Raw genomic sequence first — 13,246 nt, forward strand, 5'->3', positions numbered from 1 at the left:
ATCCGCATACCAAAACCTGTGAGCCCATGCTGGAGCCACCAGCAGCACAAACGATTGCTCCATGATGATCTTGGAAATCACTCTTGGAAGAAGAACTAGAGGCGGAAAAATATAGGCAGGTTGATAACTCCAGGGAAGTGTCAATGCATCCACTGCTTCCGCCTGAGGATTCCTGGACCTGGACAGGTACCTGGGAAGTTTCTTGTTTAGATGAGATGCCATCAGATCTATTTCTGGAAGCCCCCACATCTGAACAACTTGAAAACACACATCTGGGTGAAGAGACCACTCTCCCGGATGCAAAGTTTGACGACTGAGATAATCCGCTTCCCAATTGTCTATACCTGGGATATGGACCGCAGAAATTAGACAGGAGCTGGATTCTGCCCAAACAAGTATCTGGGATACTTCTTTCATAGCCTGAGGACTGTGAGTCCCACCCTGATGATTGACATACGCCACAGCTGTGACATTGTCTGTCTGAAAACAAATAAACGGCTCTCTCTTCAATAGAGGCCAAAACTGAAGAGCTCTGAGAATCGCACAGAGTTCCAAAATATTGATTGGTAATCTCGCCTCTTGAGATTTCCAAACCCCTTGTGCTGTCAGAGATCCCCAGACAGCTCCCCAACCTGAAAGACTCGCATCTGTTGTGATCACAGTCCAGGTTGGACGAACAAAAGAGGCTTCTTGAACTATACGATGGTGATCTAACCACCAAGTCAGAGATAGTCGAACATTAGGATTTAAGGATATTAATTGTGATATCCTTGTATAATCCCTGCACCATTGGTTCAGCATACAAAGCTGAAGAGGTCTCATGTGAAAACGAGCAAAGGGGATTGCGTCCGATGCTCCAGTCATCAGACCTAAAACCTCCATGCACATAGCTACTGAAGGGAATGACTGAGACTGAAGGTTCCGACAGGCTGCAACCAATTTCAGACGTCTCTTGTCTGTTAGAGACAAAGTCATGGATACTGAATCTATTTGGAAACCTAAAAAGGTTACCCTTGTCTGAGGAATCAAAGAACTTTTTGGTAAATTGATCCTCCAACCATGTCTTTGAAAAAACAACGTTAGTTGATTCGTGTGAGATTCTGCAGAACGTAAAGACTGAGCAAGTACCAAGATATCATCCAAATAAGGAAACACCGCAATACCCCACTCTCTGATTACAGAGAGTAGGGCACCGAGAACCTTTGAAAAGTTTCTTGGAGCTGTCGCTAGGCCAAAAGGAAGAGCAACAAAATGGTAATGATTGTCTAGAAAAGAGAATCTCAGGAACTGATAGTGATCTGGATGAATCGGAATATGAAAATATGCATCCTGTAAGTCTATTGTGGACATATAATGCCCTTGCTGAACAAAAGGCAGAATAGTCCTTATAGTCACCATTTTGAATGCTGGTACTCTTACATAACGATTCAAGACTTTTAGATCCAGAACTGGTCTGAATGAATTTTCTTTCTTTGGGACAATGAACAGATTTGAATAAAACCCCAGACCCTGTTCCTGAAACGGAACTGGCATGATTACGCCTGATAACTCCAGGTCTGAAACACACTTCAGGAAAGCCTGCGCTTTCTCTGGGTTCACTGGAATGCGTGAGAGAAAGAAACTTCTCACAGGCGGTCTTACTCTGAAACATATTCTGTACCCCTGAGAGACAATGTTCTGAAGCCAATGATTTTGGACTGAATTTATCCAAACATCCTTGAAAAATTTTAATCTGCCCCCTACCAGCTGAGCTGGAATGAGGGCCACACCTTCATGCAGACTTGGAAACTGGTTTAGATCTCTTAAATGGCTTGGATTTATTCCAGATTGAGGAAGGCTTACAATTGGAGATAGATTCCTTAGGGGAAGGATTAGGTTTCTGATCCTTATTCTGTCGAAAGGAACGAAAACGGTTAGAAGCTTTAAATTTACCCTTAGATTTTTTATCCTGAGGCAAAAAAGCTCCCTTCATCCCAGTGACAGTTGAAATTATAGAATCCAACTGAGAACCAAATAATTTATTACCTTGGAAAGAAAGAGATAGCAATGTCGATTTAGAAGTCATATCAGCATTCCAAGATTTAAGCCATAAAGCTCTTCTAGCTAAAATAGCTAAAGACATACTGTATATCTAACATCAATTCTGATGATATCAAAAATGGCATCACAAACGAAATTATTAGCATGTTGAATTAATTTAACAATGCTATACACATTATGATCTGATACGTGTTGCGCTAAAGTCTCCAACCAAAAAGTTGAGGCAGCTGTAACATCAGCCAAAGAAATAGCAGGCCTAAGAAGATGGCCTGAACATAAATAAGCTTTCCTTAGATAAGATTCAAGCTTTCTATCTAAAGGATCTTTAAAAAAAGTACTATCTTCCGTAGGAATAGTAGTACGTTTAGCAAGAGTAGAGATGGCCCCATCAACTTTGGGGATCTTTTGCCAAAACTCCAATCTGTCAGTAGGCAAAGGATACAATTTTTTAAACCTTGAAGAAGGAGTAAAAGAAGTACCCAGTATATTCCATTCCTTAGAAATCATATCTGAAATAGCATCAGGAACTGGAAAAACCTCTGGAATAACTACATGAGGTTTATAAACTGAATTTAAACGTTTACTAGTTTCAGTATCAAGAGCACTAGTCTCCTCTATATCTTGCAATCAACACTTCTTTTAATAAAGGAAGAATATACTCCATTTTAAATAAATAAGAGGATTTGTCAGTGTCAATATCTGAGGCAGGATCCTCTGAATCAGACAGATCCTCATCAGAGATAGATAAATCAGTATGTTGTCGGTCATTAGAAAATTCATCAACTCTATGAGAAGTTTTAAAAGACCTTTTACATTTATTAGAAGGCGGAATGGCAGACAAAGCCTTCTGAATGGAATCAGAAATAAATTCTCTTAAATTTACAGGAATATCCTGAGCATTAGATGTTGATGGACCAGCAACATGTAATGAACTACTACTGATGGAAACATTCTCTGCAAGTAAAAGTTTATCATGACAACTATTACAAACCACAGCTGGAGGAACAGTTACCACAAGTTTACAACAAATGCACTTAACTTTGGTAGAACCGATATCAGGCAGCAGGATTCCAGTAGTAGATTCTGAGACAGATTGAGACATCTTGCAGTATGTAAAAGAAAAAACAACATATAAAGCAACATTATCAATTTCCTTATATGACAGTTTCAGGAATGGGAAAAAATGCAAACAGAATAGGCCTCTGACATAGAAAAAAAGACCAGAGGCAAAAGGAATGAGGTCTTAAATAATGAAAAAATTTTGGCGTCAAGTATGATGCACCACAAACTGAAAAACATTTTTTGGCGCCAAAAACGTCCGGAATGAAACTCGAGCGTCATAGATGACGCAACCTCGTGAAAAGACTTGGCGCCAACTAAAACGCTGGAAATGACGAATTTGCGTCAACAAACGTAATTTTCACGCCAAAATAGTCTCGCGCCAAAAATGAGCCTAATACGGCCTGCAATTTAGAAAGAGTCAATTTGAAAACCTCAGGTAAGAATTTTTTTTTTTTTTTTTATATTTCCCAGATATGAAACTGACAGTCTGCAAAAAGGAAATATACTTATAAACCTGAATCATGGCAAATATAAGTACAAACATATATTTAGAACCTTATATATAAAGTGCCAAACCATAGCTGAGAGTGTCTTAAGTAAATGAAACATACTTATCAAAAGACACCCATCCACATATAGCAGATAGCCAAACCAGTACTGAAACGAGAATCAGCAGAGGTAATGGTAAATTGAGAGTATATCGTCGATCTGAAAAGGGAGGTAGGAGATGAATCTCTACAACCGATAACAGAGAACCTATGAAATAGATCCCCGTTAGGAAGACCATTTTATTCAATAGGTGATACTCCCTTCACATCCCTCTGACATTCACTGTACTCTGAGAGGAACCGGGCTTCAACATGCTGAGAAGCGCATATCAACGTAGAAATCTAGCACAAACTTGCTTCACCACCTCCATAGGAGGCAAAGTTTGTAAAACTGAATTGTGGGTGTGGTGGGGGGTGTATTTATAGGCATTTTGAGGTTTGGGAAACTTTGCCCCTCCTGGTAGGATTGTATATCCCATACGTCACTAGCTCATGGACTCTTGACAATTACATGAAAGAAAGCAGCGTTATGAGGCTTAACGCTGCTTTTTTACTCATAATGCAAGACTCGTAATCTAGCCGCAAGAATGTTAATCTTAGGAGCCGGCCCATTTTAAGTTCAGCACCTGGGTTGCGTCTGCTGATTGGGTGGCTAAATGTAGCCACCAATCATCAAACACTATCCAGGGTCCTGAACCAAAAATTGGCCAGCTCCAAAGCTTTCTTTCCTGCTTTTTCAAATAAAGATACCAAGAAAATGAAGAAAAATTGATAATAGGAAGTAATTGGAAAGTTGCTTAAAATTGCATGCTCTGTTCGAATCATGAAAGAAAAAAAATGTGGGTTTAGTGTCCCTTTAAGATAAATCACGGATCTGCGCATAAGTGTATTGTTTATATTGAGTTTTTCTCTCCCAGAAGAAGACAGCGCAGCACTGACACTGATTATTGGCAGATGACAAACATAATGATTTATTTATTTATTGACAAGGGGAATGTTGAAAAGCTGAGCTGGCTCTTCCAGGATTAGAAAAACTAACAATAAACAAATTTTGTTTTTAAAGAGACACCATGCTGTAAAATACTCTTCCATGTAATATGTCCCCAATGAACCATTTTACATACTGGAGTGTATTAAATTATTTATTTTTAATTGCTCCTTTTAAAATAGCTGGTTTTGGCTGTTGAAAAGGCCACTTAAACTAAAAATGTAAATACTGCAATATAGAAAATCTATCGGCTAGATTACGAGTCTTGCGTTATGAGTAAAAAAGCAACGTTAAGCCTCATAACGCTGCTTTTTTACTACCGCTGGTATTACGAGTCTTGCAGATTTAGGGGCATCCCATACTTTTTTGGCCTTACCGCAAATCAACTTACGCAAATTGCATATAGTCTTTTTTTCAATGGGACTTCCATAGCGCCGGTATTACAAGCTTGTCCTGGGAGGCCAAAAAGTGAGCGGTACAGCCTATCCCGTCAAGATTCGTAACACATTCTAAAGTCAGTAGTTATGAGTTTTTCACTACAAAGCTGTAGCATAAAACTCATAACTAAAGTGCTAAAAAGTACACTAACACCCATAAACTACCTATTAACCCCTAAACCGAGGCCCTCCCGCATAGCAAACACTAAAAGAAAATTATTAACCCCTAATCTGCCGCTCCCGACATCACCACCACTAGAATAAACAAATTAACCCCTAAACCGCCACACTCCCGCCTCGCAAACACTAGTTAAATATTATTAACCCCTAATCTGCCGCCCCTAACATCGCTGCCACTATATTAAATTTATTAACCCCTAAATCTAAGTCTAACCCTAACCCTAACACCCCCTAACTTAAATATAATTAAAATAAATATAAATAAAAATTGCTATCATTATCTAAATAATTCCTATTTAAAACTAAATACCTGTAAAATAAACCCTAAGCTAGCTACAATATAACTAATAGTTACTTTGTATCTAGCTTAGGGTTTATTTTTATTTTACAGGCAAGTTTGTATTTATTTTAACTAGGTAGAATAGTTACTAAATAGTTATTAACTATTTAATAACTACCAAGCTAAAATAAATACAAATTGACCTGTAAAATAAAACCTAACCTGTCTTACACTAACACCTAACCTAACCCTACAATTAAATAAATTCCCTAAATTAAATACAATTAACTAAATTCAATACAATTAGCTAAATTACAAAAACAAACAAACACTAAATTACCGAAAATAAAAAACAAATGACAAGATCTTTAAACTAATTACACCTAATCTAATAGCCCTTTCAAAATAAAAAAACCACCCAAAATAAAAAAAAAAACTAGACTACCAATAGCCCTTAAAAGGGCCTTTTGCGGGGCATTGCCCCAAAGAAATGAGCTCTTTTACCTGTCAAGAACAATAGAAAACAACCACCCCAACAGTAAAACCCACCACCCACATAACCAAACCCCCCAAATAAAATCCTAACTAAAAAAACCTAAGCTCCCCATTGCCCTGAAAAGGGCATTTGGATGGGCGTTGCCCTTAAAAGGGCATTTAGCTCTATTGCAGCCCAAACCCCTAATCTAAAAATAAAACCCACCCAATACACCCTTAAAAAATCCTAACACTAACCCCCGAAGATCCACTTACAGTTTTGAAGAGCCGACATCACCCTCAACTAAGCCGGGAGAAGTCTTCATCCAAGCGGCAAGATGTCCTCAACGAAGCCGGCAGAAGTGGTCCTCCAAACGGGCAGAAGTATTCACCCAGATGGCATCTTCTATCTTCATCCTTCCAACGCGGAGCAGCTCCATCTTCAAGACATCTGGCACGGAGCATCCTCTTCAATCGACGGCTTCTTCTACAATGAATGATTGGAACAGCCAATAGATTGGAACAGCCAATAGAATGCAAGCTCATTCCTATTGGCTGATTGGATCAGCCAATAGGATTGAAGTTCAATCCTATTGGCTGATTGCATCAGCCAATAGGATTTTTTCAACCTTAATTCCGATCGGCTGATAGAATTCTACCAGCCAATCGGAATCTAAGGGACACCATCTTGGATGACGTCATTTAGAAGAAGCCGTTGATTGAAGAGGATGCACTGTGCCGGATGTCTTGAAGAGGGAGCTGCTCCGCGTCGGAAGGATGAAGATAGAAGATGCCGTCTGGGTGAAGACTTCTGCCTGTCTGGAGGACTACTTCTGCCGGCTTCGTTGAGGACATCTTGCCGCTTGGATGAAGACTTCGCCCGGCTTAGTTGAGGATGGATGTCGGCTCTTCAAAACTGTAAGTGGATCTTCGGGGGTTAGTGTTATGATTTTTTAAGGGTGTATTAGGTGGGTTTTATTTTTAGATTAGGGGTTTGGGCTGCAATAGAGCTAAATGCCATTTTAAAGGCAATGCCCATCCAAATGCCCTTTTCGGGGAAATGGGGAGCTTAGGTTTTTTTAGTTAGGGTTTTATTTGGGGGGTTTGGTTGTGTGGGTGGTGGGTTTTATTGTTGGGGTGGTTGGTTTTTTTTTACAGGTAAAGGAGCTGATTTCTTTTGGCAATGCCCCGCAAAAGGCCCTTTTAAGGGCTATTGGTAGTTTAGTTTAGGCTAGGGCTTTTTTTAATTTGGGTGTTTTTTTTTTTTATTTTGATAGGGCTATTAGATTAGGTGTAATGTAACTAGTTTAAAGATCTTCTCATTTGTTTTTTATTTTCTGTGTTTGTTGTTTTTTGTAATTTAGCTAATTGTATTGAATTTAGTTAATTGTATTTAATTTAGGGAATTTATTTAATTGTGGGGTTAGGTTAGGTGTTAGTGTAAGACAGGTTAGGTTTTAGTTTACAGGTCAATTTGAATTTATTTTAGCTAGGTAGTCACTAAATAGTTAATAACTATTTAGTAACTATTCTACCTAGTTAAAATAAATACAAACTTGCCTGTAAAATAAAAATAAAACCTAAGCTAGCTACAATGTAACTATTAGTTATATTGTATCTAGCTTAGGGTTTATTTTACAGATATTTAGTTTTAAATAGGAATTATTTAGTTATTAATAGTAGGTTTGATTTAGATTTAATTTAATTATATTTAAAGGGACACTGAACCGAAAATTTTTCTTTTGTAATTCAGAAAGAGCATGCAATTTTAAGCAACTTTCTAATTTACTCCTATTATCAATTTTTCTTCGTTCTCTTGCTATCATTATTTGAAAAAGAAGACATCTAAGGTTTTTTTGGTTTCAGTACTCTGGACAGCACTTTTTTATTGGTGGATGAATTTATCCACCAATCAGCAAGGACAACCCAGGTTGTTCACCAAAAATGGGCCGGCATCTAAACTTACATTCTTGCATTTCAAATAAAGATACCAAGAGAATGAAGAAAATTTGATAATAGGAGTAAATTATAAAGCTGCTTAAAATTTCATGCTCAATCTGAATCACGAAAGAAAATTTTTGGGTACAGTGTCCCTTTAAGTTAGGGGGTGTTAGACTTAGATTTAGGGGTTAATAACTATAGGGGAGTTAATAAATGTAGGTAGGTTGCAGCGATGTTAGGGACAGGAGATTAGGGGTTAATAATATTTAACTAATGTTTGCGATGCGGGAGTTGGGTGGTTTAGGGGTTAATATGTTTATTATAGTGTCCGGAGCGGCAGATTAGGGGTTAATAAGAATAATGTAGGTGTCAGCGATGTCGGGGACGGCAGATTAGGGTTAATAAGTGTAAGATTAGGGGTGTTTAGACTCAGGGTTCATGTTAGGGTGTTAGGTGTAAACATAAAATTTGTTTCCCCATAGGAATCAATGGGGCTGCGTTACTGAGCTTTATGCTGCTTTATTGCAAGTGACTTTTTCTCAGCCAGCTCTCCCCATTGATGTCTATGGGGAAATCGTGCACGAGCACGTACAGCCAGCTCACCGCTGACTTAAGCAGCGCTGGTATTGGAGTGCAGTATGGAGCACAAATTTGCTCTACGCTCACTTCTTGCCTTTTAACGCCGGGTTTCTGAAAACCTGTAATACCAGCGCTGTAGGTAAGTGAGCGGTGACAATAACTTGCAAGTTAGTACCGCACCCCTCATAACGCAAAACTCATAATCTTTCCGTATGTAAATAAGAGGCAGCAACATAAATCAACTCCCCAGTGTGTGGGGGCAGCCCACTTGAATGGGTGTTACTGCTGGAGCTTTGATTATAATGAACTCTTATCATCTATCTTCCTGAATGTTTTAAAATGAGTGAGCAGCAGATTTTGCAGGACTACCAATCATACACTTGATTTTAGTTTCAATTTAAATTTTCATAACTTTTACTTAAACAGACACGAGACACAAAATCTTTCTTTCATTATTCAGATAGAGAATACAATTTGAAAAAAGTTTTCAAATTTACTTCTATTAAATTCTAGATAGGTAGCGTGTACAACCGCTGCACTACATGACAGGAAATAGTGCTGCCATCTAGTGCTCTTGCTAATGTAAAACATTGTTGTAAAACTGCTGCCATCTATTGCTCTTGCTGATGTAAAACATTGTTGTAAAACTGCTGCCAAATAGTGCTTCAGACTCCTGAATTTCCATATCCTGCTTTTCAACAAAGGATAACAAAAACAAAGCAATTTTGACAACAGAGGTAAATTGGAAAGTGTAAAATAGTATGTTCTATCTGAATCATGAATTAAAAATTTGTGGTTTTCTGACCCTTTAATCTTTTTTCATGCAAATATATTTTAAAACATAAACTACTGCTCTTTCAACTACATAAGAGAAAAGATTTGAGTAATTTGTCTGTTTGTGACAAGTGAGTTATCGCACAATGGAATGGCATTGAATTTGAACACTGTGGGCCCCATTACATATGCGGGCGACGCCGTTTTTTGCGCGGGTTTGGTATCCTATATACAGAGCCGCATATAAATGCGGCACGTATATTTCACCCGTCGCCCGCAATTTTTACTCCCATAGGCTAACATGGGACCGCGTCGCAAATCAGTATCCAATATTCAGCGCAAGGACTTACGTGGCGAAAATGGAGAAATCTTACTCCATTTTTACATCGCCATAAAAGGCAGCCATAGAAAGCCTTGCGCTGAGTACGGGAGCACCATAACTCCCAAAAATGCCTGCAAAAATAAACTAACACCTAACGCATGCACAATGTCTATCTACCTGTAAACCGCAATCCCCCACCGCAATAACTAAAAGTGTAATAACCCCTATATCCGCCATCAAACCCACACCGCAAGTAATAACTAAATTATTAACCCCTAAATCAGTCAACCCTAACATGCAAACTACCTATTGAAAATATTAACCCCTAAACCGCCAAAGCACACAACGCAATAAGCTTAACCCCTAACCTAAGCCCCCTAACCTATCACCCCCTAAATGAACCCAAATTACCTAATTTACAAAATACTAAAGTTACTATTAAATTAAAAAAAACCTAACACTACTTTAAAAATAAAAATAAACTAAGTAGAAATTAAAGGGACAGTCTAATCAAAATTCTGGAGTAGACTGTCCCTTTAAGTTACAATTACAGAAAATAAAAAAATCTAAGATTACATAAAATAAAAAAGAAAATTACCAAATTTTAAAAAATTATACCTAATCCCTATGAAAATAAAAAAGCCCCCCCAAAATAAAAACACCCCCTACTCTAATAAACTACCACTAGCCCTTAAAAGGGCTTTTTGTAGGGCATTGCCCAGATAATCAGCTCTTTTACAACAAAATACACAAAGCCCACCCTAACAGTAAATCCCCCCAACCACCAAACCCCCCAAAATAAAATAACCTAACACTAAGAACCCTAAACTACCCATTGCCCTGAAAAGGGCATTTGTTGGGCATTGCCCTTAAAAGGGCATTTAGCTCTTTTACTGCCCACCCCATCTAAATAAAATAAACCCCCCCAAAAAATCCTTAAGAAACCCTAAGTCTAAGCCCCAGGTTGCTACTCACCATTCCTGAAGTCCGGCGGAGAAGGTCCTGTTCCAGAATGCATGGGACACGATTAAAAATGGCATCCCTTGAATTCCTATTGGCTGATTTGATTCTTCAAATTCAAATCAATCAATAGGATGAAAGCTACTCAAATCCTATTGGCTGTTCAAAGCAGCCAAATAGGATGAGAGCTACTGAAATTCAATTGGCTGATTTGAATTCTATCTATTTCTATCAGCCAATCGGAATTAAGGTAGGAAATTCTATCGGCTGATTTGAATTCTATCGGATTTTATCTGCCAATCAGAATTAAGGTAGGAAAAATCTGATTGGCTGATTGAATCAGCCAATCAGATTCAAGTTCAATCCGATTGGCTGATCCAATCAGCCAATCAGATTGAGCTCGCATTCTATTGGCTGTTCCGATCAGCCAATAGAATGCAAGCTCAATCTGATTGGCTGATTGGATCAGCAGATACCTGTAAAATAAAACCTAAGTTACAATTACATCTAACACTACACTACAATTAACTAAACTAAATACAATTAAATACAATTAAAACAATTTATCTAAAGTACAAAAAAAAGCAAACACTAAATTACAGAAAATAATAAAATAATTACAAGATTTTTAAACTAATTACACCTAATCTAATCCCCCTAATAAAATAAAAAAGCCCCCAAAATAAAAAAGCCCTACCCTACACTAAATTACAAATAGCCCTTAAAAGGGCCTTTTGTGGGGCATTGCCCCAAAGTAATCAGCTCTTTTACCTGTAAAAAAAGAATTACAACTCCCCCAACATTAAAACCCACCACCCACACAACCAACCCTTCTCTAAAACCCACCCAATCCCCCCTTAAAAAAACCTAACACTAACCCCTTGAAGATCACCCTACCTTGAGAAGTCTTCACCCAACCAGGCCGAAGTCCTCAACGAATCCGGCAGAAGTGATCCTCCAGACGGGCAGAAGTGGCCCTCCAGACAGGCAGAAGTCTTCATCCAGGCGGCATCTTCTATCTTCATCCATCCGGCGCGGAGCAGGTCCATCTTCAAGACATCCGACGTGGAGCATCCTCTTCGTTCAACGGCGACTGAAGAGTGAAGGTTCCTTTAAGTGATGTCATCCAAGATGGCGTCCCTTCAATTCCGATTGGCTGATAGAATTCTATCAGCCAATCGGAATTAAGGTAGGAAAAATCCTATTGGCTGATGCAATTAGCCAATAGGATTGACGTTCAATCCTATTGGCTGATCCAGTCAGCCAGTAGGATTGAGCTCGCATTCTATTGGCTGTTTCAATCCAGTCCAATCCAGTCAGCCAATAGAATGCAAGCTCAATCCTATTGGCTGATCAATCCTATTGGTGATCTTCAAGGGGTTAGTGTTTTTTAAGGGGGGATTGGGTGGGTTTTAGAGTAGGTTTGGTTGTGTGGGTGGTGGGTTTTATTGTTGGGGGGGTTGTATTTCTTTTTTTACAGGTAAAAGAGCTGATTACTTTGGGGCAATGCCCTGCAAAAGGCCCTTTTAAGGGCTATTTATAAATTAGTGTAGGGTATTTTTATTTTGGGGGATTTTTTATTTTGTTAGGGGGATTAGATTATGTGTAATTAGTTTAAAAATCTTGTAATTATTTTATTATTTTCTGTAATTTAGTGTTTGTTATTTTTTTTGTACTTTAGATAATTTTTTTTAATTGTAATTAATTGTATTTAATTGTATTTAGTTTAGTTCATTTATTTAATTATAGTGTAGTGTTAGGTGTAATTGTAACTTAGGTTAGGTTTTATTTTACAGGTAAATTTGTCTTTATTTTTACTAGGAAGTTATTAAATAGTTAATAACTATTTAATAACTATTGTACCTAGTTAAAATAAATACAAACTTGTCTGTAAAATAAAAATAAACCCTAAGCTAGCTACAATGTAACTATTAGTTATATTGTAGCTATCTTAGGGTTTATTTTACAGGTAAGTATTTAGTTTTAAATAGGAATAATTTATTTAATGATAGTAATTTTTATTTAGATTTATTTAAATTATATTTAAGTTAGGTGGTGTTAGGGTTAGACTTAGGTTTAGTGGTTAATAAATTTAATATAGTGGCGGCGACGTTGGGGCGGCAGATTAGGGGTTAATAATTGTAGGTAGGTGTGGCGGTGTAGGGGGGGGCATATTAGGGGTTAATAATTGTAGGTAGGTGGTGGCGGTGTAGGGGGCGGCAGATTAGGGGTTAATAATTGTAGGTAGGTGGCATCGGTGTAGGGGGCGTCAGATTAGGGGTTAATAATTGTATGTAGGTGGCGGCAGTGTAGGGGCAGCAGATTAGGGGTTAATAAGTATAATGTAGGTGGTGTGAGCTCCGTGAGCGGCGGTTTAGGGGTTAATAATTGTATTTAGTTGCGGTGGGCTCCGTGAGCGGCGGTTTAGGGGTTAATACATTTATTAGAGTTGCAGTGTGCTAACAGTATAGTATAGTGTGGGTGTTTAGTGACAGGGTACCAAGAAAGCTGTAAAAAACCCGAAGAGCAGCGAGACCGATGAATGTTAGTTAATAACAGTTCGCTGCTCATCGCACCGTACTTGATGCGCGGCTTTTTGACTGCTTTCTTGATAATTTTGGAGAACGTATTCAGGTCCGCGGCAGCGATGTTAGGCGATCT

General features: G+C 38.3%; 1 protein-coding gene across 1 annotated transcript in view; it reads left to right on the plus strand.

Annotated features, from left to right (window-relative positions):
• The window catches only part of SYT12 (synaptotagmin 12), a 375,529-nt gene that overhangs the window by 321,748 nt on the left and 40,535 nt on the right, over positions 1-13,246 (plus strand). The window lies entirely within an intron of this gene.

The sequence above is a fragment of the Bombina bombina genome, chromosome 7 (genome assembly GCF_027579735.1).
Source record: "Bombina bombina isolate aBomBom1 chromosome 7, aBomBom1.pri, whole genome shotgun sequence".
Lineage (NCBI taxonomy): Eukaryota > Metazoa > Chordata > Amphibia > Anura > Bombinatoridae > Bombina > Bombina bombina.